Source organism: Oryctolagus cuniculus, chromosome 3, assembly GCF_051225735.1.
Source record: "Oryctolagus cuniculus isolate XC-2025 breed Fujian yellow rabbit chromosome 3, ASM5122573v1, whole genome shotgun sequence".
Classification (NCBI taxonomy): Eukaryota; Metazoa; Chordata; class Mammalia; order Lagomorpha; family Leporidae; genus Oryctolagus; species Oryctolagus cuniculus.
The window spans coordinates 3,120,615-3,142,642 of record NC_142869.1 but is presented as its reverse complement, the minus strand read 5'-3'; the positions used below and the strand labels follow the sequence as shown (position 1 = coordinate 3,142,642).

General features: G+C 57.2%; 1 long non-coding RNA gene across 1 annotated transcript; it reads right to left on the bottom strand.

Moving 5' to 3' along the window:
* Nucleotides 1-9,112: 9,112 nt before the first annotated feature.
* On the bottom strand, nt 9,113-10,738 carry LOC127488525 (uncharacterized). The gene is made up of 3 exons (XR_007916268.3): nt 10,525-10,738; nt 9,717-9,807; nt 9,113-9,348 (listed from the first exon to the last, which is right to left on the bottom strand). It is a non-coding gene; the product is annotated as an uncharacterized LOC127488525 (long non-coding RNA).
* Between the last annotated feature and the right edge of the window lie 11,290 nt (nt 10,739-22,028).

The following is a 22,028-nucleotide window of genomic DNA, read 5'->3' as shown; positions in this document are numbered from 1 at the left end:
TCCGGCCGGTGAGGAAGAGCGTAAAACCCGGAGTCAGACAGAAACTCGAGGGCAGCCCACGAGCCTGCTGTTGGGTTTGAGCCCTCACCTTGACTGGCTGATTAAACTTTAACTTAGATTCTCCAGCTAGACCCAGATCATTTCTGCCGACAATCCCAAACACCGAGAGAGGGGGAGAGAGAGAGAGAGAGAGAGCGAGAGCCATGCGGGACATCAAGCTTCTGCCGCGTTCCCTGCCCAGGGCTGTCACAGGTCCCCCCCAGGCCCCTGTGTCGGGAGGGCTCCCCGTCACACTGGGCAGGTGTGTGCAGGGGCTCAGTTCCACGCGATGAGGATGCGTCTTCGGAACACGCACTCTGACGCGTTCTTCTCGTTATAAGGGGAATCTGAGAGAGAGGCTCCACCCCCGGCCGCCTTCCCCGTCAGAGGCTGTCTTGTCTGTTCCATGCGGGTCTTTCCTGCCAAGCTCCTGGTTGATGGAGGCTGTCGGGACATCTTTTGAAAAATGAAAAATTGACTGGGTTGGTGCGGGGGGGGGGTGGGTGGGTGGGGGGCCTGAGAACTGGGACACTTGATACAAATTCAAGAATTCATCGGAAGTCACCATGTTACAAAATCCTTGCGTGAAGGATACAACGTAAAGGTCTGGCGGTGGTTGTCTAGGACGTGGGGGTGGCCCACGAGATCCAGCTGCTCAGGGGCAGAAGGGGAGCAAAGGAGGCACCAGGGAGATGGGGGGGGGGCTCTCCTCTCTCAGACGTATGGATGGGGGGCTCTCCTCTCTCAGACGTATGGATGGGGGGCTCTCCTCTCTCGGACTGACGGGCGCCGTTGTCCCTTGTCCTCCACTCTCTGATCCCGCTCCACCCTGCTCTCTCCTGTGACCGCCTCCCTCCCCAGGGAGCTCCCTCGCCTCTGCAACACCCAATCTGCACTTCTCCTCTTTCTTCTCCCGCCTCCTCCCTCTTGTCACCCAATCTGCACTTCTCCTCTTTCTTCTCCTGCCTCCTCCCTCTTGTCAAAATGGGAGCGAGGTGAGCAGGACAGGCGGACGAGCAGACAGGTGGACGAGCAGACAGGTGGACGAGCAGACAGGTGGACGAGCAGACAGGTGGTCGAGCAGACAGGTGGTCAAGCAGACAGGCGGACGAGCAGACAGGTGGACGAGCAGACAGGTGGTCGAGCAGACAGGCGGACGAGCCATCGGCTGAATAGAGGACTCCGACTTGTGAGACGTCCCAGCACGCGGAGTCGCTGGCTGGTGTCTCGTCCCGCAGAGGTGCGGCGGATTCTCGAGAAGCGGCACAGCTCCCGTGCACGGCCCCTGGGTCGCGGAGGGTGTCGCAGTCTCCCGGGTCGCAGCTCCTCTCTGCCGGGTTCGTGACCTTGAAGAACAGGGCGCCTGAACAAGCAGGGGTGAGCAAGGCCAAGGGCGTTTATTGAGAGAAGCAGCGCGAGCCCCTGGCGGCTGGGGGGGTCAGGGCAGCCTGGCTCAGGGTTTCTCTGTGTTCCTAAAGGAGAGAGGCCACCATCCATGCTAATGAGGTATTCTACGTGAACCAATCAGGAGACTGACATCGAAGCAGCCTACTCTGCACAGACGTTCACGTATTCGTCAGGGCTGAGACGGGCAACACTTTCTGCACATGCGCCGTCTGCAGTTGCCTGTGTATGTTTCTCCCGCCTCCCCTCCCCCAGGCTGAGGGTCACCACCATATGTCTGTTACTTTCCTGTCCAGGAGTCCCTGCTGCTAGTGGCCCTTGGTACGCTTCCAGCTTCGCGCGAGTGTGGTGCGTTGTGCACTGTGCACAGGGCAAGCGTGGCCACACCGGAACACCACCCGCCGCATAGCCCGGGCCGAACTGGCAGCCGGGGGCGCACAGCGGGGACAAGGGGAGGTGCTGCAGGAAGCACAAGCGGGGGTGGCAGGACACCACCTGGACTCCAGGTGTTCCCACACGAGCAGACCGCCAGCAGGTGGACGAAGCCAGGCTCGAGGGAGCCCAGCACAGACTCCGACCAAACACTGCATGGCCCTGAGAAAGTCGGCCCGAAACAGCAGTCACGCCAGCAACAAGAATCTTCTAAAGAACTGAGTGAGTGGTTAGCAGCGACACGTCGATGGAGAGACCACAGACTCGGGCCAGGAAAGTCAGCAAACGAAAACAGTGTAGCAAAGGAACTCCAGGGGTTTGGGAAAATACAAATCTGAAATTGCTAAATTATGTTTTCTTTTTTTTTAAAAATTATTTATTTATTTGAAAGAGAGTTACACAGAGAGAGGAGAGGCAGAAAGAGAGACAGAGCGAGCGAGAGAGAGAGAGAGAGGTCTTCCATCCGCTGGTTCACTCCCCAATTGGCCGCAACCACTGGAGCTGCGCGGATCTGAAGCCAGGAGCCAGGAGCCTCCTCCAGGTCTCCCACATGAGTACAGGGGCCCAAGGACCTGGGCCATCTTCTGCTGCTTTCCCAGGCCACGGCAGAGAGCTGGATGGGAAGTGGAGCAGCTGGGACTCGAACCAGTGCCTATATGGGATGCCGGCACTGCAGGCGGCAGCTTTACTTGCTATGCCACAGTGCCGGCCCCTACAATATGTTTTCTAATGCCCACTTCTCGTCACAGTCGTGAATGCTGCGAGGGAGCAGGAAACTGTGACACAGAAGAAAAGTTGCCAGTAGAAACGGTGCCTGCAGGTGCCCCAGTGTCGGAGTCCAGCCGGGGCCTTCAACGCAGCTCTTCCAGATACGCCCAGAATGTGAAGGAGCCTCGTTTAAAGAACGACAGCCGGGCTGGTGCTGCGGCGTGGGACGTTACACCCGCCTGCAGAGCCGGCTTCTGATACGGGCACCGGTTCTAGTCCTGGCTGCGCCACTTCCCATCCAGCTCCCTGCTATGGCCTGGGAAAGCAGTGGAGGATGCCCAAGTGCTTGGGCTCCTGCACCCCCGTGGGAGACCCAGAAGAGGCTCCTGGCTCCTGGCTTTGGCTTGGCCCAGCTCTGGTCATTGCATCCATCTGCAGAGTGAACCAGCTGTGGAAGACTCTCTCTCTCTCTCTCTCTGCCTGTCTGCAACTCTGCCTCTCAAATAAATGAACAACATCATTAAAACAATTGCACATCTCAGCAGTGGGGTCTGTGTCACCAGCTGGCCACAGAGCATGCCCTTGGAGGGAAGCCCCAGGAGCTCCAGCCACGTCACGATCCGGGTCATTTCCACACGAGAGCTTCACAGCGGCCTTACGGGGCAGCTGCTGGTGTCTTCTCCAGTCGCTGAAGAGGGCGCTGCATCTTCTGGAAGGAAGCCATGGGCCTGCTGACTCGCAGCCCTGAGGGCTGCCTGGCTCTGACGCCCATGGTCCCGTCCACACCCCAAGGATGCCTAGCCCAACCCCAGGCCTCGGTGCAGGGCTCCTGGCTCTCCGGTCCCCAAGACCTCGCTCGGGCTGCTCTGGGTGGTTCCAGGCAGCAGGCCGAGTCTCTTGTCTCCTGACTCTGGCTCCATCTCTGGAGAGCCCCCGGCTCCACCAGGCCAACTGAAGTCTGGGAAGCAGAACCCCAGCCACCAGCAACAGGTGCGTGATGTGCTTTGTACGACGGCTGTGTCCTCACCAACAGCTGGTGCACCGACACACCTCACGGGTTACGACCCCATAGCTCTGCTGTGCACTACAGTCTGTGTCAACATCGGACCGAGGGGCCGGTGATCATACGGAAATTTGGGAGGCGATAGGAACAGAGACTAGCCTATGGAAAGGTGACATTCTGTTCTTCTTCCTTAAATTTATTCTGCACAGGCTGGTGTTGGGGCGCCGTGGCTAAAACTGCTACCTGTGATGCCAGCATCCCATAGTGGTGCCTGTTCATGTCCCAGCTGCTCCACTCCTGATCCAGCTCCCTGCTAATGGCCCAAGTGCCCGGGCCTTTGCCACCCATGTGAAAACCTGGACGAAGCTCCTGGTTGAGCCTGGCCCAGCCCTGGCCGTTGCAGCCATCTGGGGCGTGAGCCAGTGGATGGAAGACCTCTCTCTCTGTCTCTCTCTGTCTCTCTCTCTCTCTCTCTCTCTCTCTCTCTCTCCCTCTCTCTCTCTCTCTCTGTCTCTCTCTCTCTCTCTGTCTCTCTCTGTCTCTGTCTCTCTTTCTCTCTCTCTCTCTCTCTCTCTGTCTCTCTCTTTCTCTCTCTCTCTGTCTCTGTCTCCCTGTCTCTCTCCCTCTCTCTCTCTCTCTCTCTCTCTCTGTCTCTCTCTCTCTCTCTCTCTCTCTCTGTCTCTCTGTCTCTTTCTCTCTCTCTCTCTCTCTGTCTCTCTCTCTCTGTCTCTCTCCCTGTCTCTCTCCCTCTCTCTGTAACTCCTTCACATAAATGAAACTGTAAAGCGACATCAGACCGTGTACGTAACGGTTGGTCCCATAAAACCGTGACAGAGCTTGGAAGCGCCTGTTGCCGGGCGACATCGTGGCTGTTGTGACGTCACAGCACAGCACACCACTCCCACGTTTGTGGTCACGTTTGTGCAGACAAACCTGCGGTGCCAGTTATGTGAAAGCACAGACACACGGGAACCTCGGTGCACAGACCTGATGCGTGATCACGGCGCCTAGCGGTTTGCGTACCTTCCGCGCTGTCCGTTCTGTGGTTTGGAGTGCGCACCTCCTACTTGTTACAGAAGTGGACTGGGGCCCGGCGCCGTGTGGGCTGGCAGCAGCCGTGTTCACTGCGCCTCTTGGCGGCAGGCAGAGGCCGCGTGGGGTGGGGGGTGACCGACCCTCCCCAGGCCAGGTGAGGGAGCCCTGCAGTGACGGAGCCCGGCTGGGCGGGTGGGGAAGGCGGGGGCTGGGCCTGCGGAGGGCACTTCCCGACAGACACCCTGAGCACTCAGAGGAAAGAGGGTGGGTACAGGGTGCTACCCGGGGTCCAAAGCCCCGCCCGGCTCAGAAATACAAAATGCAGACGTCTTTTTAAAAGGCATTATTTATTTATTTGAATGGGAAAGAGAGAGAGGAAGGGGGCCAGAGTGTGGTGTAGTGGGCTAAGCTTCCACCTGCAGTGCCGGCATCACATATGGGCACTGGTTCTAGTCCCAGCTACTCCACTTCCAATCCAGCTCCCTGCTGTGGCCTGGGAAAGCAGTAGAAGATGGACCAAGTCCTTGGGCCCCTGCACCCGCGTGGGGGACCCGGAGGAAGCTCCTGGCTCCTGGCTTCGGATCGGCTCAGCTCCAGTGGTTGCACCCAATTGGGGAGTGAACCATCAGATGGAAGACCTCTCTCTGTATGCCTCTCCTCTCTCTGTAACTCTGACTTTCAAATAAATAAATAAATAAATATTTTTAAAAAAACACTTAACAGCAGCATAAAGGCCACAAATGAACAGACACGCCAGGTCCGTAGGCCACGTGTGGCTCAGGGCTGACCGTGCAGTGTCTGCAGTCCTGCCTCTTAATGACACCCGTGTTTGGTTCTGGGGCCACTGTCACAGAGGCGCTGACGACAAGAGCCAGCCTCTTGTTGCCACAGCAACCGCAGCCCAATGTTGGCAGCAGTGCGCAGGACCAAGTCCCTGCTGGGGCTCCGGGCAGGGTCCGCTTGCTTCCTCTCTGCAGCTCCGAGGGCCAGCGATTTCCTTGGCTGTGGCTCCTCCTCTGATGTGACCACACCTGCCCCACGCTTCTTCCATCCCCACATCTCCTTTGGACGGTGCCTGGCCCTGTTACGTGGGCCTGCGATGACCCAGGGTCCGCTTGGGTCATCCAGGGCAATGTCCCCAGCTCGGGATCCGTGCCTGAATCACATCTCAGTCCTGTAGCCACACATCTTGACTGCTGGTATCAGTCTGCTATTTTTTAAAAAATATTTTATTTATTTCAAATGTGGGGCTCAAGGCACGTCTGCCCGGGGCTGCTGCTACCGAGAGGGCACGGACACTGACGGACACAGACGGACACAGGAAGCTCTTCTGACCCACGGGGCTCAGTAAGCCTCAGGGGGAGCCTGGGGCAGGGAGGATCCCCAAGACACCAGCGCCTCGAATGAAAATCTTCAGAGGACCAGGCACCTGCTGTTCCCCCTTCCTTCCACCAGATGGCACCCTTGAAACGCAACATCCACTGGGGCTGTGCAGGGTCCCAGGCCTTGAAACCTTAAAGGGCCAGGAGGACCGCGCTGCTGGGCTCCTTCTCCCTTCCTCCCTGCAGGAAGCAGAGCCGTCTGCCAATGGGGCTTCTCGGCCTCGTGACCGTGGACAGCCCCTGGTCAATGGGGTCGGGGTCGGGCCAAGGTGGTGAGGAAGGAGACCACTGGGGCTGCGGAGGGAGGAGGGAGTTGCCCCACCCCACAGCAGGGCAGGGGTCCCACGCACAGGTCAGCGGGGCTGCGTGAGTGTCCAGGCTTTGTGTCTCCCTGTGGGGACCACAATGCAAGGTGCCGCGGTGGCTGCCCGTGGGGAGAGCACACAAACTGTCCCCCAGGCAGCACGCAGTGCGGGGACACAGCGGGGACACAGCGGGGGTGAATGCCGCGGCCGTCCCCCGCACTGGCTGGCTCCTGTCTGGGTGCTCCCTGCGCACAGATGGTCTCCCTCAGGCTGTGCAGCCAGGAACACTCACTCCCATCCCCAGGCCATGGGAGGGCACGAGGGGCAGCTCCCGGGCCCGGTCCCAGGCCACGCAGCCCACCCGGGCATCAGGCGGAGCCCTGGGAGCTGCCGAGGGAAGCCCCCCGGCTGGCCACAAGCTTTCTCTCCGTCATTCCTAGCTGCAGGCCGGGGCTCAACCCGTCTGGAAAGTTCCCTACGCGTCTGCTCTCCCAGAGGCACCGGGGAGTAGCAGCAGCTGCAAGCCCAGAGCAGAATTTTCCCAGATAAAAGACCCCTGATGGCTTTCAGGGAGGGCGATGTGGTCCCCGTCCTCCCCCACAGACGGAACACAAACCCTGTAATTAGGGCAAATTCTAGCCGTCCTCACCCACTTGGGCCATAAAGCAGCTCCCGGAGGGGCGGGGCGGGGGCAGCCCGGCCACTAATGCAGACCATGTGGTGTTCTGTGCACAGAACTTCCCCGCGGGGACAAAAACCACAACCACACAAAGACCAGAGGGCCCCCGCCCCCGCCCCACCCGGCGGGGCTGGCGACTCCCTCCTGCGCTGGCCTGGTGGCCTGGGGGAACCCCTCTGGGTCACTGGGTCTCCCGTGTGAGCACAGCCACGTCCCTGGCCATCCGCAGGAGCCCAGGCGGCAGCTGGGCGGGCAACACAGGCAGCAGGCAGCTCCAGGCTCCCTGCTGACCGTGGGCAGCCTGCGCCAGCATCAGTGGGCGCTGCAGCCGCGTCCAGGCGGTTTCCAGCCCCCCCCCTCTCCCCCCAGGCTCCATGGAAAACATGAATCAGAAGCCGAGGCCGCCTGGGCCCCAGCTGCAGCGCGGGGGCACTGGCCGATGAGTCACAGCCCGGCTCTGTAGGCTGTTTTCCACATTTCTGTCCAGGGAGCGAGTCCCAGCTGGGCGCCCGGTCCCTTCAGCCGGTCCTCCTGGGACGAGGCTCAGCGTGTTTAAATGACACCTTTCCCGCTCCTGGGGACGCCGATGGAGGTTAACTGGGTGCAGCCTCCTGGGTGACAGGATCCGTGCAAGCCAGCAATGCAGGTCCCCCTCCCAACCCTACACAGCCTCAGGAAGAGGCGCCTTCCGTACCCACTCCACGGATGGAGGGGCCCGCGCTCTCCGTCCACGTCACGTCGCGAACTCACTGAGCACAGCCCTGGACACCCCTCGGCAGTGACCCTCTCCTGCTCCGCCCCAGCCCCTTCCTGTGGGCGTGGCCACCTCAGGGCAGCAGAGGGTCCCTGTCCCTCCAGCCCGGGGAGCGGACCCCGAGTGCTCGCCACACTTGAACAGGTGTCTTAGCAACCCGGACCCTTAGTCCTCTGTAGAAAGGCGGGGACGGGGATGCCGCCCCCTCCAGGGCCACTGCGGATCCTGCGCTCCGAGCCCTGCACCCTGTCACCCCGCCCCACAACAACTCGCCCCAGTCGCTGCCCCACTGCACCCACTGCACAGGTGAGAAGACTGAGGACCGGAGGTTGGCCGCGAACACTCAGCCGTCAGTGCGGCCAGGATCTGCGCGCTGGGCTGGTGGCTTCCGCGCTCCCAGCCTGGCTTCATCCTGCCGTCCCCTCCCTCCGCCAGCCCCCCTTGGCGGCCGGCACGCACGTGGCAGGGGGCACGGAGCCACGTGTGCGGGAGTGGGCTGCTGCACCCTGGCTCTGCTGTCACAAGATTCCTTCGCGGCTGACGGCGCGACTCCCTCTACTTCCTGTCCCCGGTGGAGGGCTCGCCTCTGCAGGGCCGTGCGTCAGCAACCTCCGGGCCTGGCAGCCAGACAGACGAGGGGCTCGTGAGGCTGGGGGGGGCACGGTTGTCAGATACAGCCGGTGAAGCCCCGAATCCGGTGCACTTAAATTCTGTACCTTGTCATCAGGCACATGGGATTCCCCAAACCTGCCGCTCCTTGATGGTTTTCTGACCGTCCCTGCTTGCCTACTGCTTGGGCGTTAGCTCCGCGCGGTGGAGCGCCGTGCAGTGCGTGGTGCTATGTGCCTCTCCCTGCCTTCTCAGAGCGCCTTTGAGTGCGGCCCTGCATGGTTCTTCTGCGGACTCCTTCCCAAGGGGCAGCCCCGCCTCACGTGGTCTGCACCAGCGAGGAGGTGGATGGGGGCTGGAGTTCTCCCATCGCAGGGAAAATGACTGATTCGCTGCCCGTGGGACGGCTCCGCAGACACCCCAGGATCCAGCCTGCGACACGGCCCCTCCCCACCCGTGGAAACGCGGTACCCGGGAGTCTGTGGCCAACTTGGACAGTGAGCGGCAAAGCCCTCTCCCTCCCTGCCGGCAGGCAGAGACGGCGTGGGAGACGCAGCCTGGGCCAGGGCTCATCAGGCTGCCTGTGGGGTCTCCAGCAGTCATGACGGGCTGAGCGCTAGCGAACCAGCCAGGCTGAGACCACGTTTCTTAAGACCACCTACTGGCCCGGAAAACAGATGCTGGACGCTTGTGAAAAGCATGGAGTACGAATCACGCGTGTGCTGGGTCACGGAATGTACAGGAAAACCAGAGAGGCGGTAATATTCTTAACGTGTTTTCTTTTTTTTTTTTTTTTTAAAGATTTTATTTATTTATTGGAGAGACAGAGACAGAGAGAGAGGTCTTCCATCCGCTGGTTCACTCTCCAAATGGCTGCAACTGCCAGAGCTGGGCTGATCCAAAGCCAGGAGCCAGGAGCTTCCTCTGGGTCTCCCACGCAGGTGCAGGGCCCAAGGACTTGGGCATCTTCTACTGCTTTCCCAGGCCACAGCAGAGAGCTGGATCGGAAGTGGAGCAGCCGGGACTTGAACCGGTGCCATAGGCAGAGACTTAGCCCACCATGCCACAGCACTGGCCCCTTTTATTTATTTTAAATAAAGATTTATTTATTTGAAAGGCAGAGCTACACACACACACACACACAGAAGCACACACACACAGATCTTCCATTTACTGGTTTACTCCCCGAATGTCCACAGTGGCCAGAGCTGCCCAGGCTGAAGCCAGGGGCCTGAACTCCATCGGGACTTGGGCCGTCCTCTGCTGCCTCTCAGGCGCATTAGTGGGGAGCTGGATCGGGAGTGGGGCAAACGGGACTTGAACCGGCGCCCACACGGGATGCCGGCACCGCAGGCAGCGGCCCTACCTGCTGCACCCCGACTTGTGTTCCTCTGGTTCCTGTGAATTCTGGGAGACCGTGAGCCCCTCCCCTGCATATCTGCTGCTGTCAGCGTTTTCTGTAAACAACCAAACAAGGATTCAGGGAGTCCTGGGTGAAGAGAGGCTCTGGGAGAACAGGACGGGCCTGGCCCCCTGGGGAGGCCCCGCCAGGGACTTCCAGGGAGACGCCCCTCCCTGCTGCTTCCCATGCGCCCCTGGTGGGCCAACGGCTCCTGGGTTCTAGGGAAGCGGGAACAAGGCAGGCCGTGTAACTAGGAGCAGACGGCGGAGGGCCCTGGGCCAGCGTCACGTTGGGGGGCACCCGGAGGAATCAGGCAATGCGGACTCCGACTTGCACCCCGCAGTGTGACCACAGTGCCTCGCCCTGCTTTCCCCCGGGGGGCTGCAGCCCATCTGCGTGATGGAGACGGCCGGAGTCTGCAGGGGAGGGAGGATTTGGCAGGCGAGCGCAGGAGAGAAGAAAAAGGAGGCAGAAACTCCAAGTGTTCTGGCTCTGTGGAAGGCTGCGTGGGCGGGACGTCCCGGAGGGCCCCGCTGAGCACACAGCACAGCGCTGGGCCCAGAGCCCCGGGAGCGGCCGAGCTGGCGTCCGGGGGCCTGAGGCCCGGAGGAGGATCCCCAGGCCCTCAGCTCCGTGTGCGGATGGAGGAAGCCTTCTCAGACGCCCAGCCTCCACCTGTCACCCGCACGATGGTCCTGGGGTCTGCTGCACCCACCCGAGACCCTCCCTGGGAGCGGGCTGTTGGGGACCCATCCCCCAGTGACCCCAGTACCTGGAAATTCACTCCTGCATATCTGGAGACGGGTGACGCCGCCCAAGGGAGCCAGCTGACCCTTGCCCTCAGGAAAGAGTGAAGAGTGGCAGCTGTGGGGCCTCAGGGCGGGCCAGACAAGGGACAGGCGGGAGGGGCTGCCTGCTCCGTGGCTCAGCCACGGCTACGCCTAGGGCCAGGGATGGTGTTCGTGGGTCTCATGATGTTTGAGGACTAGTTGAGAACTTTTGCAGAACTAGTTCTTTCTGATAGGTTTCTATTTTTAGTGCCGTATCTTACGATTTGGCTACTGCAAAAGCAAGCAGAGATCTATGGCTTGGTTTTGACTGACATGAGCTCCCGCGTGGCCCAGCGACAGTGACATGAGCGTGTTTTCGAGCCCTGGAGAGCCCATTTGGGCGCAGTCTACTCTCGGTTGTCTGCTCCTGTGTTTGCCTGTTTCTCTGTTAGAGTGTTTATCTCTTTCTTTTTATTACAGGTCTCCCCAGCCCCTGCCCCATTGCTGCTTCCTCTTTTTTAGATTTTATTTATTTATTTGAAAGGCAGAGTTAGAGAGAGGGAGAGGCATGGAGAGAGAGAGAGAGAGAGACAGAGACAGAGAGGTCTTCCATCTGCCATTCACTCCCCCAAGTAGCCACAACAGCTGGAGCTGAGCTGATCTGAAGCCAGGAGCCAGGAGCTTCTTCCAGGTTTCCCACGTGGGTGCAGGGGCCCCAGCACTTGGTCCATCTTCTGCTGCTTTCCCAGGCCACAGCAGAGAGCTGGATGGGAAGTGGAGATCTGGGACTTGAACTGGCGCCCATATGGGATGCCGGCACTGCAAGCAGAGACTTAGCCCACTGAGCCACAGGGCCAGCCCTAGAGAGTTTATCTTTAAGTCCATCCATCATGTATCTGGCCGGCCGCCTGCTTCCCTCCCCACCTGTCTTGAAGGTTTTCTTTATTGACCCCATTGCTACTCTGATGCACGTGTGCGCCCCCCCTTATCTGTGATTTGTCTTAGTGTCAGGATTTTTGCTGTTGTTGCACAAAGTTTCCAATCTCCAGCTAGTCAGGCACATCTTTCCTTCTCTGTAGGAAACGCTCTTCGCCTTCAAGTTAGAACATCCTGATGTCACGTTGTCTCGAAGTTTCCAGGTTTTGCTTTTCCCACTACAGTCCCATTGTGCCTGCCCTGTTTTCTGAGCCTTCTGCCCCCTGCCCGCTGCCCTGCAAAGCCCACCCCAGCCGTGACGCGTGACGCAGCCCCGTCCGTGTGGGGCTCTCTTTCCTGGCTCTCAGCCTGGTCCCTGGCACGGGTGCGTGTCTCAGCCAGTAACTCGCTGTTCTACGTGTCAGCGCTTCAGAACACGTCTCCCTGCTTAATGCGTGAGTCCTTCCACTCACTCTTCTTAAATAGCCCGGCCGTTTGGGGCCATTTCCTCTTTCACACAAATTTTAGAACTGGTTTGTCACACCCATTAAAAGGCGCTGGTGAGAGTTTTACTGGCCTAGCACTAAGTTGCAGGGCAGTTAGGGGGCAGCTCGGAGGCGCCTCTTCCGCGAACGTGAACGCGGTCTTTCTCCCTCTCGCCGCTTATTGAAGGCACATCCTCCAGCTTGCTCTTCTCCCTCTCTTCTGGCAGCTTGTACTTTCTACTTGCTCCTGGAAGCTTTGCCACAGAATGCTGCCACGAATCAGGTGGGCATTCAATGCTGTTGCATGTGGAGTTTGTCTTTCCTGCGAGTAGCAAGCCTTCTGCTTTTCGGCTCTGATCTGCTGTCTAGCGGTCTGTAGCTTCGTTTAATTCCGCGCCAGCCGTCACATCCTCCAACGATAACGACCGTTTGATCTTTCTTTTCCCATTCTTGCCTCTCTGCTGTTAGTTCGGTGTCTCAGGCTCTCCTGGGATGGTCAGTAGGAATTGTGACAGCAGGAACACTCTGTGTGTGCGTCTCTGACCTTGAAGGGAATTAACGCTATTATTTCCATGCCTTTGCCACTGCACTGGGCTCTGTTAACGGTTTCTGGTGGGTGCCCAGGGCCAGGCTAGGGGCATCTTCTTATTTTCCCACTGATGTTTTACTAAATGTTTTCTTCTACTCATACAAGCAGCTCCTACCAGTCTCTCTTCGAATCTGATCATGGCTGTTTTGGTGGCGCTGGTGTGGATCTCACTGGGTGAAAAAGGTCTTTGAAACACGTCGCTGGACTCATTTTACTAACATTCCCTTTAGGGTCTTTGCATTTATGTTCATTAAGGAGATGGCGTTCGTCTTGCTAATTTCGGAGACCTCACTGTGTGTTGAAAAGCATTCCCACGCGGCGTAGTCTGGAGCTGGGCTCGTCTGTAAGATGCGGACAGTGCGGTCGGCGCACTTGACTTTGGTCTCCTGCTGTATTTCAGTGCTGGACTCGGGCGCGAGTGAATGTGGTCACTGTGGTGCGCACCGATCACATCCAACGGCCACTGGTGCTTTTCTTGCCACTTTCCCTCTCTAACATTTTTCATCAACACGTAAAAATCACACACATTGATGAGCCCCACGTGCTGTTCTGACACACGCACGCCTGTGTCAAGTTCAAGTCAGGGTGAGCACACCTCCCTCCTGAAACGTTTCTCATTTCTTTGCGGTGAGCACGTCCAAAACCTCTCCCTCGAGCTTTCTTGAAGCACGAAAGTTACCTGTGGCCGCGGACTGAGCCCCAGGGCACCGGAACCTGCTTCTGCTCTCTCTGGGCAACCACCCACCACCCCCTGCTCCCCCACACTGCTTGTCGCCGCTCGATTCACAGGAACAGAGAAACGGCAACAGCCCAAGTCCCCATCCGCTTACGGGAGGATGCAGAAAATCTGACTCACGTGAGAAGCTGGGCGAGAGCCTGTCACTTAGGGGGACACGGCTGGAACCGCAGGTCGTCCTGTCACACACAACAAGCCAGGAGCAGAAAGGAAAATAGCACCCCCCCATCTGTGGGATCTAGAAAAGCGGAACCCCTCCTTCCCCGCTGTTGGTGTGCATCCTGCCTGCTCCTCGGCACACAGTGATCCTGCTCAGCCTGTGCGTCACCTCTCTCTCTCTCTCTCTCTCTCTCTCTCTCTTTTATTAGACAGGCAGAGTTTGACAGTGAGAGAGAGAGAGAAAGAGACAGAGAGAAAGGTCTTCCTTCCGTTGGTTCACCCCCCAAATGGCCACTACGGCTGGCATTGCACTGATCCGGAGCCAGGAGCCAGGTACTTATCCTGGTCTCCCATGGGGTGCAGGGCCCAAGCACTTGGGCCATCCTCCACTGCACTCCCTGGCCACAGCAGAGAGCTGGCCTGGAAGAGGGGCAACCAGGACAGAATCCGGCGCCCTAACCGGGACTAGAACCTGGGGTGCTGGTGCCGCAGGTGGAGGATTAGCCCAGTGAGCCGCGGCGCCGGCCAGTCATCTCTCTTAAGTGCCTCCAGCAGGGAGCTGGATCAAAAGTGGAGTAGCTGGGACTCACAGCAGCTCTCACAGAGCTGCCAACACTGTAGGTGGCAGCTTGACCTGTTGTGCCACAACACCAGCCCCTATATATTGATTTTTTAAAAATAAATATTTATATCAAGTTCTACTTTAGTGAATAACTTTACTTATTCAAACAAGGAAGTCTGTTTAGTCCCTTGGAAAATGGAAACTCGCATTCTTATTTATCTACAAAAAGAATCCCCCCCACTGGAAGTTTTAAAACCAAACTCCCTGGAGCCTCCCCCTCCCCAGCTGTCAAAGCCTCCAGCAAGTGCAGGCTGCGTGCCTGCCGTCCACGTGAGGTCTCTCGGTCAGGATTAAACCTGGCGTCTCCTGAGGCTCCAGGTCAGGTCCGGTCCAGGCCATGTCCCTCTTAGCTTTGCCACCTGCTGTGGCTGGAACATGGCTGCTCTCCCATGAAGCTCTTGTTGAACCTGATGGCCCTGTGGCACTGCTGGCCCTGTAAGAGGTGGCTAGGTCATTAAGAGGGATCCGTGCCTTCCTGCAGGTTCTCATGGGACTGGACCTGTGCTGCACGCGCCCAGCCTGCCTTCCCTCGTGCCATGAACAAAGCCGCATCAGGCCCTCACCATACGCAGCCGCACGGTCTTTCATTCCCGATCTCTGGAAGCACGAGCTAAATAAAGTGTAGACTTCCCAGGTGCAACACGGAGCTGATGCTTCCTGTGTCTCTGGGTATCTGGTGGACAACGTCGGGATGGAATCACCCTTAGTCCGGCGGCACGGGGACGTCCACTGTGCAGCCCCACCTCTGCAGAGCCCTGATCTCCCCCGAGGCCCACGCACACCTGACGTCCACTCTCTTGTCTTAGAAGGCGCTTCCCTTGACTCCGCAGTGTCCTTCCATTCCACTCCTACCCCAGCTCGTCTCCACGCCCTCCTGCGGGACCCTGCTGCTTCCCGACGGGACACAGCCCAGAGATGTTTAACGCCTGCTTCTGCCTCTTTCTCCTCCCGGACAGTCACGCACCTGTTTCCCTGCTGTGCCCACAGAATGCAGGGCAGAGGTCCCCGTGCAAAGCACAAGGGCGTTGGGGCAGCTCCCAGGTACGGGAGGTGCAGAGCCAGTCTCGGGCCGGGGCGAGGAGCGTGTAACATAGACCCAGTCTTCCAGGGGCTGTCGGCTTGCATGTGGCTGGGGACAGTGGGTGCTGCCCGTGACGCACCATAAACACCTTGCACCCACATCTGCGTGTTGTTCAACGTGAAAACTTGTCTAGAGCCACTGATTTCTTCCAGTGGAAGCGTCCATGTCCACACGTGTGGAGACACAAATGTGTCACCTACCCCTTCCTCCACTTGCAGTGGGAGAGAGAGGCGGAGGCTGGGGCCTTCCACTCACGCACACAACTCCTCTGATGTCAAGAGCAACTCAGGCCGCTGCCTCACAGAGCAGGAAGGAGACTTGGAGGCTATCTGATCATTTATTTATTTATTTTTATTTATTTATTTTTTTGACAGGCAGAGTGGACAGTGAGAGAGAGAGACAGAGAGAAAGGTCTTCCTTTGCCGTTGGTTCACCCTCCAATGGCCGCCGCGGCCGGCGCACCGCGCTGATCCGATGGCAGGAGTCAGGTGCTTCTCCTGGTCTCCCATGGGGTACAGGGCCCAAGCACTTGGGCCATCCTCCACTGCACTCCCGGGCCACAGCAGAGAGCTGGCCTGGAAGAGGGGCAACCGGGACAGAATCCGTCGCCCCGACCGGGACTAGAACCTGGTGTGCCGGCGCCGCAAGGCGGAGGATTAGCCTAGTGAGCCGCGGCACCAGCCTATCTGATCATTTAAAAGATGGAGTTCAGGGGCCGGCGCCGTGGCACACTGGGTTAATCCTCTGCCTGCGGTGCCGGCATCCCATATGGCCGCCAGTTCTAGTCCCGGCTGTTCCTCTTCCAGTCCACCTCTCTGCTGTGGCCCCGGAGGGCAGTGGAGGATGGCCCAAGTGCTTGGGCCCTGCACCCACATGGGAGACCAGGAAGAGGCACCTGGCTCCTGGCAGCTCTGGGTGTTGCGGCCATTTGGGGGGTGAACCAGTGGTTGGAATACCTCTCTCTCTTGTCTGTCTCTCTCAGTGTCTGTGATTCTACCTGTCAAATAAATTTAAAAAAAATCTTAAAAAAAAAAAAAAAAGACAGAGTCCAAGCAGAGACAGTAGAGAGCTTTTGAGGGGAGCTCAAGGGAGGGGACCTTAAAAGGCAGAAGGTTCTAGAAGAAGGGGCAACCAATGGATGCTACAGAATTCCTCCGTTGTCTGCGGATCCCACATGCCTTGTGGGGGTGCTATTCGAGGGACAATGCTGAGTGAAAATCAGTTTCCATGGGAAAGCGACGAGAAGCTGACATGAGACCACTCAGGCACACCCATCTCGGAGGCACGCGGCTTCTAGGAACACCTGGAAGCTGAAGGGTGCTAGTGCGAGAACACAGGATGGTTTGGCCAGTGGAGACGCGGAGTGGGAGCGGTGTTTGGGGGGGGGGGGGAGGATGGGCCCAGGTCAGGATATTAGTGACTGTGGACTACAAAGCCATTAACTCAGCCATTTGCACCCGAGGATCAAGAACAACTCCGCATCGTTTTGGACTAACGAGGCAGTCATTCCCTGAAGACAGGCTGCACACCAGGAGGCCAGGAGGGACAGCATCGTCCCTCACCCCTCGGGAACCCGGTTTCCCCCGCATGTGGCTGAGGTCCCAGCCAGCTTCATCTAAATCTTCAGAGACGAATGAGCTCACCTGACCTCTGGTTCTCGCGTGGTGCGTGCGTGTGTATTTACAGGCGCACGGAGGACAAGCCCGCGGGAAGCCGCCAGGAAGGACGATGGTTGGAAACTCCCAGATATGAGCTGAGCAGGGTGAGGGGTGTTGAGGGCGGGACTTACTTTTTATTTTGCATTAAAGGCTTCCAAAGAGCATGTTCTACTCACGGAGTAACTCGGAATCCACGCCACAGACTCGCTCGGGGCCGGGAAGTGGCTCTTCCCTGCGGTCGCCGCATTTGGATGTGGTTTTCAACCACAGCGACTCCCGTTGGCCGAGCTCTCTGACCAGTGAAGAACAAGCCGACGGCTTGTCAGTCGCCTGCTCACAGCCGGTTTCTCTCCACGAGATTTGACATCTTAATCTTTCTAAAAGTAAGGCCCCTGCAGTGTTAGCTTGCGGCGAGGTGTGACATCCAGGAAGTCCTGCCTGAGCCGCTGTCCGTCCGCTCCCGTTTCAGGAACTCCTGTCGGGGGTGGGGGGCTTTCTCCCCAAGACGCTGGTGAGGAGCTGCCGATGCCAACGGTTCGCTCTGTTCTGGGACTGCCGGCCGTTGGGTTGTGAGTGGATGGGGAATTCACTCGCTCACCAGTGGGGAACATTGTGTTTCGGGTTTGGGGAAAATATGAATATGGCTGTGATAAATAACTACCCATCCTTGGCCACACAGTGCAGTGTATTTTTAATTCTAAAAAGCTGCCGGGCTCTTTTCCCGAAGAGCTCTACTTTTAAAAGTTTCCACTGGTATTTCTACTTTTTCCCCATTTTCTTTGTTGTGCTGAAATATGTGTAAGATTTACCATCTTAGCCGTTTTTAAATTTGTAGTTCAGTGGCATTAAATACACTAATAGTGTTGCGTAACCATCACTGTCATCTATCTCGCGCCTCTTAAAACTGGAACAAACTCTCACCCCAGCCCTTGGCAACTGCCATTCATATTTCTGTCTCTATGAGAGAGAGAGAGGGAGAGAGAGAGAGAGACTCCATCCACTGGTTCACTCCCCAAGTGGCCACAGCAGTCAGACCAAAGCCAGGAGCCTGGAATGCAATCCTGGTCTCCGCCATGGGTGGCACCTGGGCCATCTTCTGCTGCCTCCGCAGGTGCATGGGCAGGGAGCTGGATGGGAAGTGGAGCAGCGGGACTCCCACTGGGGCTCACATGTGATGCCAGCATTGCAGGCAGTGGCCCGACCTTGGCCCCTGTATCTACGGTTCTCATGGCTCTAAGTATCTCATATAAGAGGTTCTCTGTGATATCTGACTTTCTGTAACTGGCTTATTTCACTTAGCACTATGTGCGCAAGGTTCACCCATGCCTGGACACTTGGGTTGCTTCTGTATTATTGTGAATAATTCTGCTTTGCATGTGGGTATGACTATCTCTTCAAGATCCTGTGTTCACTTCTTTTGGGTCTATACCCAGAAGTGGAACTGCTGGCCAATGCGATAATGCTCCATTTTAACATTTTTACTGAATTGTCATGCTGGTTCGCACAGCACTGATATTTTGCATCCCAACCAGCAGGGCACAAGATTCCAACTTCTCCAAGACTGCTCTCCGTTTTTTCATAACAGTCATCTCACCCTGATCCTACTCACAATGGCTGTGATCTGCGTTTCCCTAATGGTTTCTGATACTGGGCATCTCTACATCTCTATGTCTGTCTATACCTTCTGTCTAGATCTGTTCAAGTCCTTTGCACACTTTAAAATCTGTTTTTTTAATTGCTGAGTTTGAGGGATTCTGTATATTCTGAATCTCTTCTCATATATGTGATTTGCAAATATTTTCTCCCAGTAGGCAGGTTGCCGTTCTGTTCTGTTGATATTGTCTTTTGATGGACAGATTTTGTTCAAAATGTTCATGAAGTTCAGTTTATCTATCTTTTTTTGTTGCCTCTTGTGGGGAGCAACCCAGACTAGACTAAGTTACTGGAATTAGGACTTATTCTATGCATCTGCTCTCCCACAATATGGCGCTGAGAAGGGAAACAGCTTCTACACAGCTGCCTCCAGTTCAACCAATAAACAGCAGGACCTGCTCCTGATTGGAGGAGAGCAGCGTACTCGGCGTGTGGGTAGCAGAGTTGGGATTGGCGGAGGAGGACTATAAAGGAGGAGAGAGACAACATGCACCAGGAACATCTATCTGAAGGAACACCTGTGCAGCCCCCGAGAGAGCCGGCCGGCGGTGTGCCGCTCCCCCGCGGAAGTGGGGAAAGTGGCAGGGGGAACCGCCCTTCCACGGAGGTGGAAGGGACGGTAGCCAACCCGGGAAGAACCAGCAGCAAACCCGGGGAGGGCCGAGCAGACAAAAGAACAGCGCAGGGTCCTGTGTCATTCCTCCACGAAGACGGGGAGCGACATAATGGTGCCGTGACTCGGATAGGAAGCCTAGGAGCGACAGCCTGTGTCTTTGGCCTCATACCCAAGACATTGTTGTCAAAACCAACATATAAAGTTTTCCCGCTAGGTTTCCCTCTAAGATTTTTGTAGATTTTGCTCTTACATTTAGATTTCTTTATCTGTTTTGAGTTAATTGCGTATAGGGTGTTAGGTGAGGGTCTAATTTCATTCTTTCCTGTTTGGATACCGAGTCTCTGAAGCATTTGTTGAAAAACATGGTCTGGGCCGGCGCCGCGGCTCACTAGGCTAATCCTCCGCCTAGCGGCGCCGGCACACCGGGTTCTACTCCCGGTCGGGGCGCCGGATTCTGTCCCGGTTGCCCCTCTTCCAGGCCAGCCCTCTGCTGTGGCCAGGGAGTGCAGTGGAGGATGGCCCAGGTGCTTGGGCCCTGCACCCCATGGGAGACCAGGAAAAGCACCTGGCTCCTGGCTCCTGCCATCGGATCAGCGCGGTGCGCCGGCCGCAGCGCGCCGGCCGCGGCGGCCATTGGAGGGTGAACCAATGGCAAAGGAAGACCTTTCTCTCTGTCTCTCTCTCTCACTGTCCACTCTGCCTGTCAAAAAAAATAAAAATAAAAAAAAAATAAAAAATAAAAAAAAAAAAGAAAAACATGGTCTCAATGCCCTTGTCGAAATTGCTTGCTCATGCGTACAGGGGTGTATTTCTGGGCTTTTATTCTGTCCCATTGACCTATCATATGCGTCTTTTTAATGCCAGCACCACACTGTTTTGATTGCTGCAGTTTCATAGCAGTTTTTTTTTTTTTATTTTATTTTATTTTTTTTTTACAGGCAGAGTGGACAGTGAGAGAGAGAGAGAGAGAGAGTTTAGAAAGGTCTTCTTTTACCATTGGTTCACCCTCCAATGGCCTCTGTGGCCGGCGCACCACGCTGATCCGATGGCAGGAGCCAGGTGCTTTTCCTGGTCTCCCATGGGATGCAGGGCCCAAGCACTTGGGCCATCCTCCACTTCACTCCCGGGCCATAGCAGAGAGCTGGACTGGAAGAAGGGCAACCGGGACAGAATCCGGTGCCCTGACCAGGACTAGAACCCGGTGTGCCGGCACCGCAAGGCGGAGGATTAGCCTAGTGAGCCTGGAGCTGCAAATTGAGCCCCCACTCCACTGGGTGTCGGTTTCGGCTCAGCTCCCCAGAGCGGGAACCCACTCCCTCTGCAACAACAAGGAAGAGAATCTTAGACCTCCGCTGCTTTGCTTTTTAAATTTAAAAAGGTGGAAAATTCCATCTGTACAGGAGACGGCTCCTGCTCTTCCACGTTGGAGTAGTCTCTGCTGTACTGTGGTTATCTGACATCACGATCGCTTAACCCGAGACCCCCCCAGAGAGCAGAGCTGACACAAGGACTTGCACATGACCTCAGAGAGTGGCCGAAGAGGACAAGGAGGGAGGGAAAACCTTGCAGGAGGCATTGCCACGGGGGTCAGCACCATGGTAGCTGGGATTTGCCCTCACAGAAACGTCGGGGAGCCAGTAGACTAAGTGGAGGGGGAGTTATCCATCGCCTCTCACTCCCCGAGGACCAGGGTTTCTCCAGGGGCTGCTAACCTCCTTGTCCTCCCCCATGGAGACAGAGGTGAAGGCCAGGAAGCCACACCTTAGCCGGGGAGTCCCTGGGACAGAATGCTAGGTAACACGGTGTGGGTGCAGGGAGACAGGGGCCACACTCTCGGCGCTGATTGCCTCAGAAGGGTGTGTGTGTGGCCAGCTGAGGGGGTGTGAGATCCATAACAAAGGGGCCCCAGAACACCAGAGACCATGGTGGATGCTGAGTGGCGAGGCAAAGAAAGAGGATGGGCAACTCATCGGCTTAAGTTGTAATTTGGACACAGATTCAACTAACATTGTGTTTTGACATATTGCAGAAGGTTCTGAGGCAAAATCACCCGGGGGTGAAGCAGGACTGATCTGATAGGATGGTAGAGGCTGACCCCCAAGGGAGCTCAGGGGCACGACCAGCAGCCCTTGCACCAGCTGCTGTGAAGCCCGTGGGTGATGGGAGAGCCTCTTCCTTCCTCCGCCTGAATGTCCCCCGTGGTCCACACACGTTCTGGCTCTCTCTCTCCTCACGGGAAGTGTCAGGGGTATGGAAGGGAGAGGAAGTAGTCCAAGTCCTCATCCCCCCCCCCATACACCCCAGTCCCTTCGCTAGCTCCTCCCCCAGGAGGAGAGAGGCTGGCTACCGGGTCAGCTTCTGGCTCTCTCTGATCATACTTGTAGTATGCTGGTGTCTCGGTCTGTATGTCTGCACCCTTCCATGTTTAAACTCTTTAGAAAAAGATTTATTTGGACGGCGCCGCGGCTCACTAGGCTAATCCTCCGCCTGCGGCGCCGGCACCCCGGGTTCTAGTCCCAGCTGGGGCGCTGGATTCTGTCCAGGTTGCTCCTCTTCCAGTCCAGCTCTCTGCTGTGGCCCGGGAAGGCAGTGGAGGATGGCCCAAGTGCTTGGGCCCTGCACCCCATGGGAGACCAGGAGAAGCACCTGGCTCCTGGTTTCGGATCAGCACAGTGCCGGCCGGAGCGGCCATCTGGTGGGTGAACCAACGGAAGGAAGCCCTTTCTCTCTGTCTCTCTCTGTCTCACTGTCTGTGCCTGTCAAAAAAAAAAAAAAGATTTATTTATTTATTTGAAAGTTGGAATTACAGAAAGAGAGAGGGAGAGAGAGAGAGATCTTCCATTCTCATTCACTCCCCAAATGGCTGTGCCAGGATGAAGCCAGGAGCCAGGTGCTTCCTCCTGGTCTCCCATGCGGGTGCAGGGTCCCAAGCACTTGGGCCATCCTCCACTGCACTCCTGGGCCACAGCAGAGAGCTGGAGTGGAAGTGGAG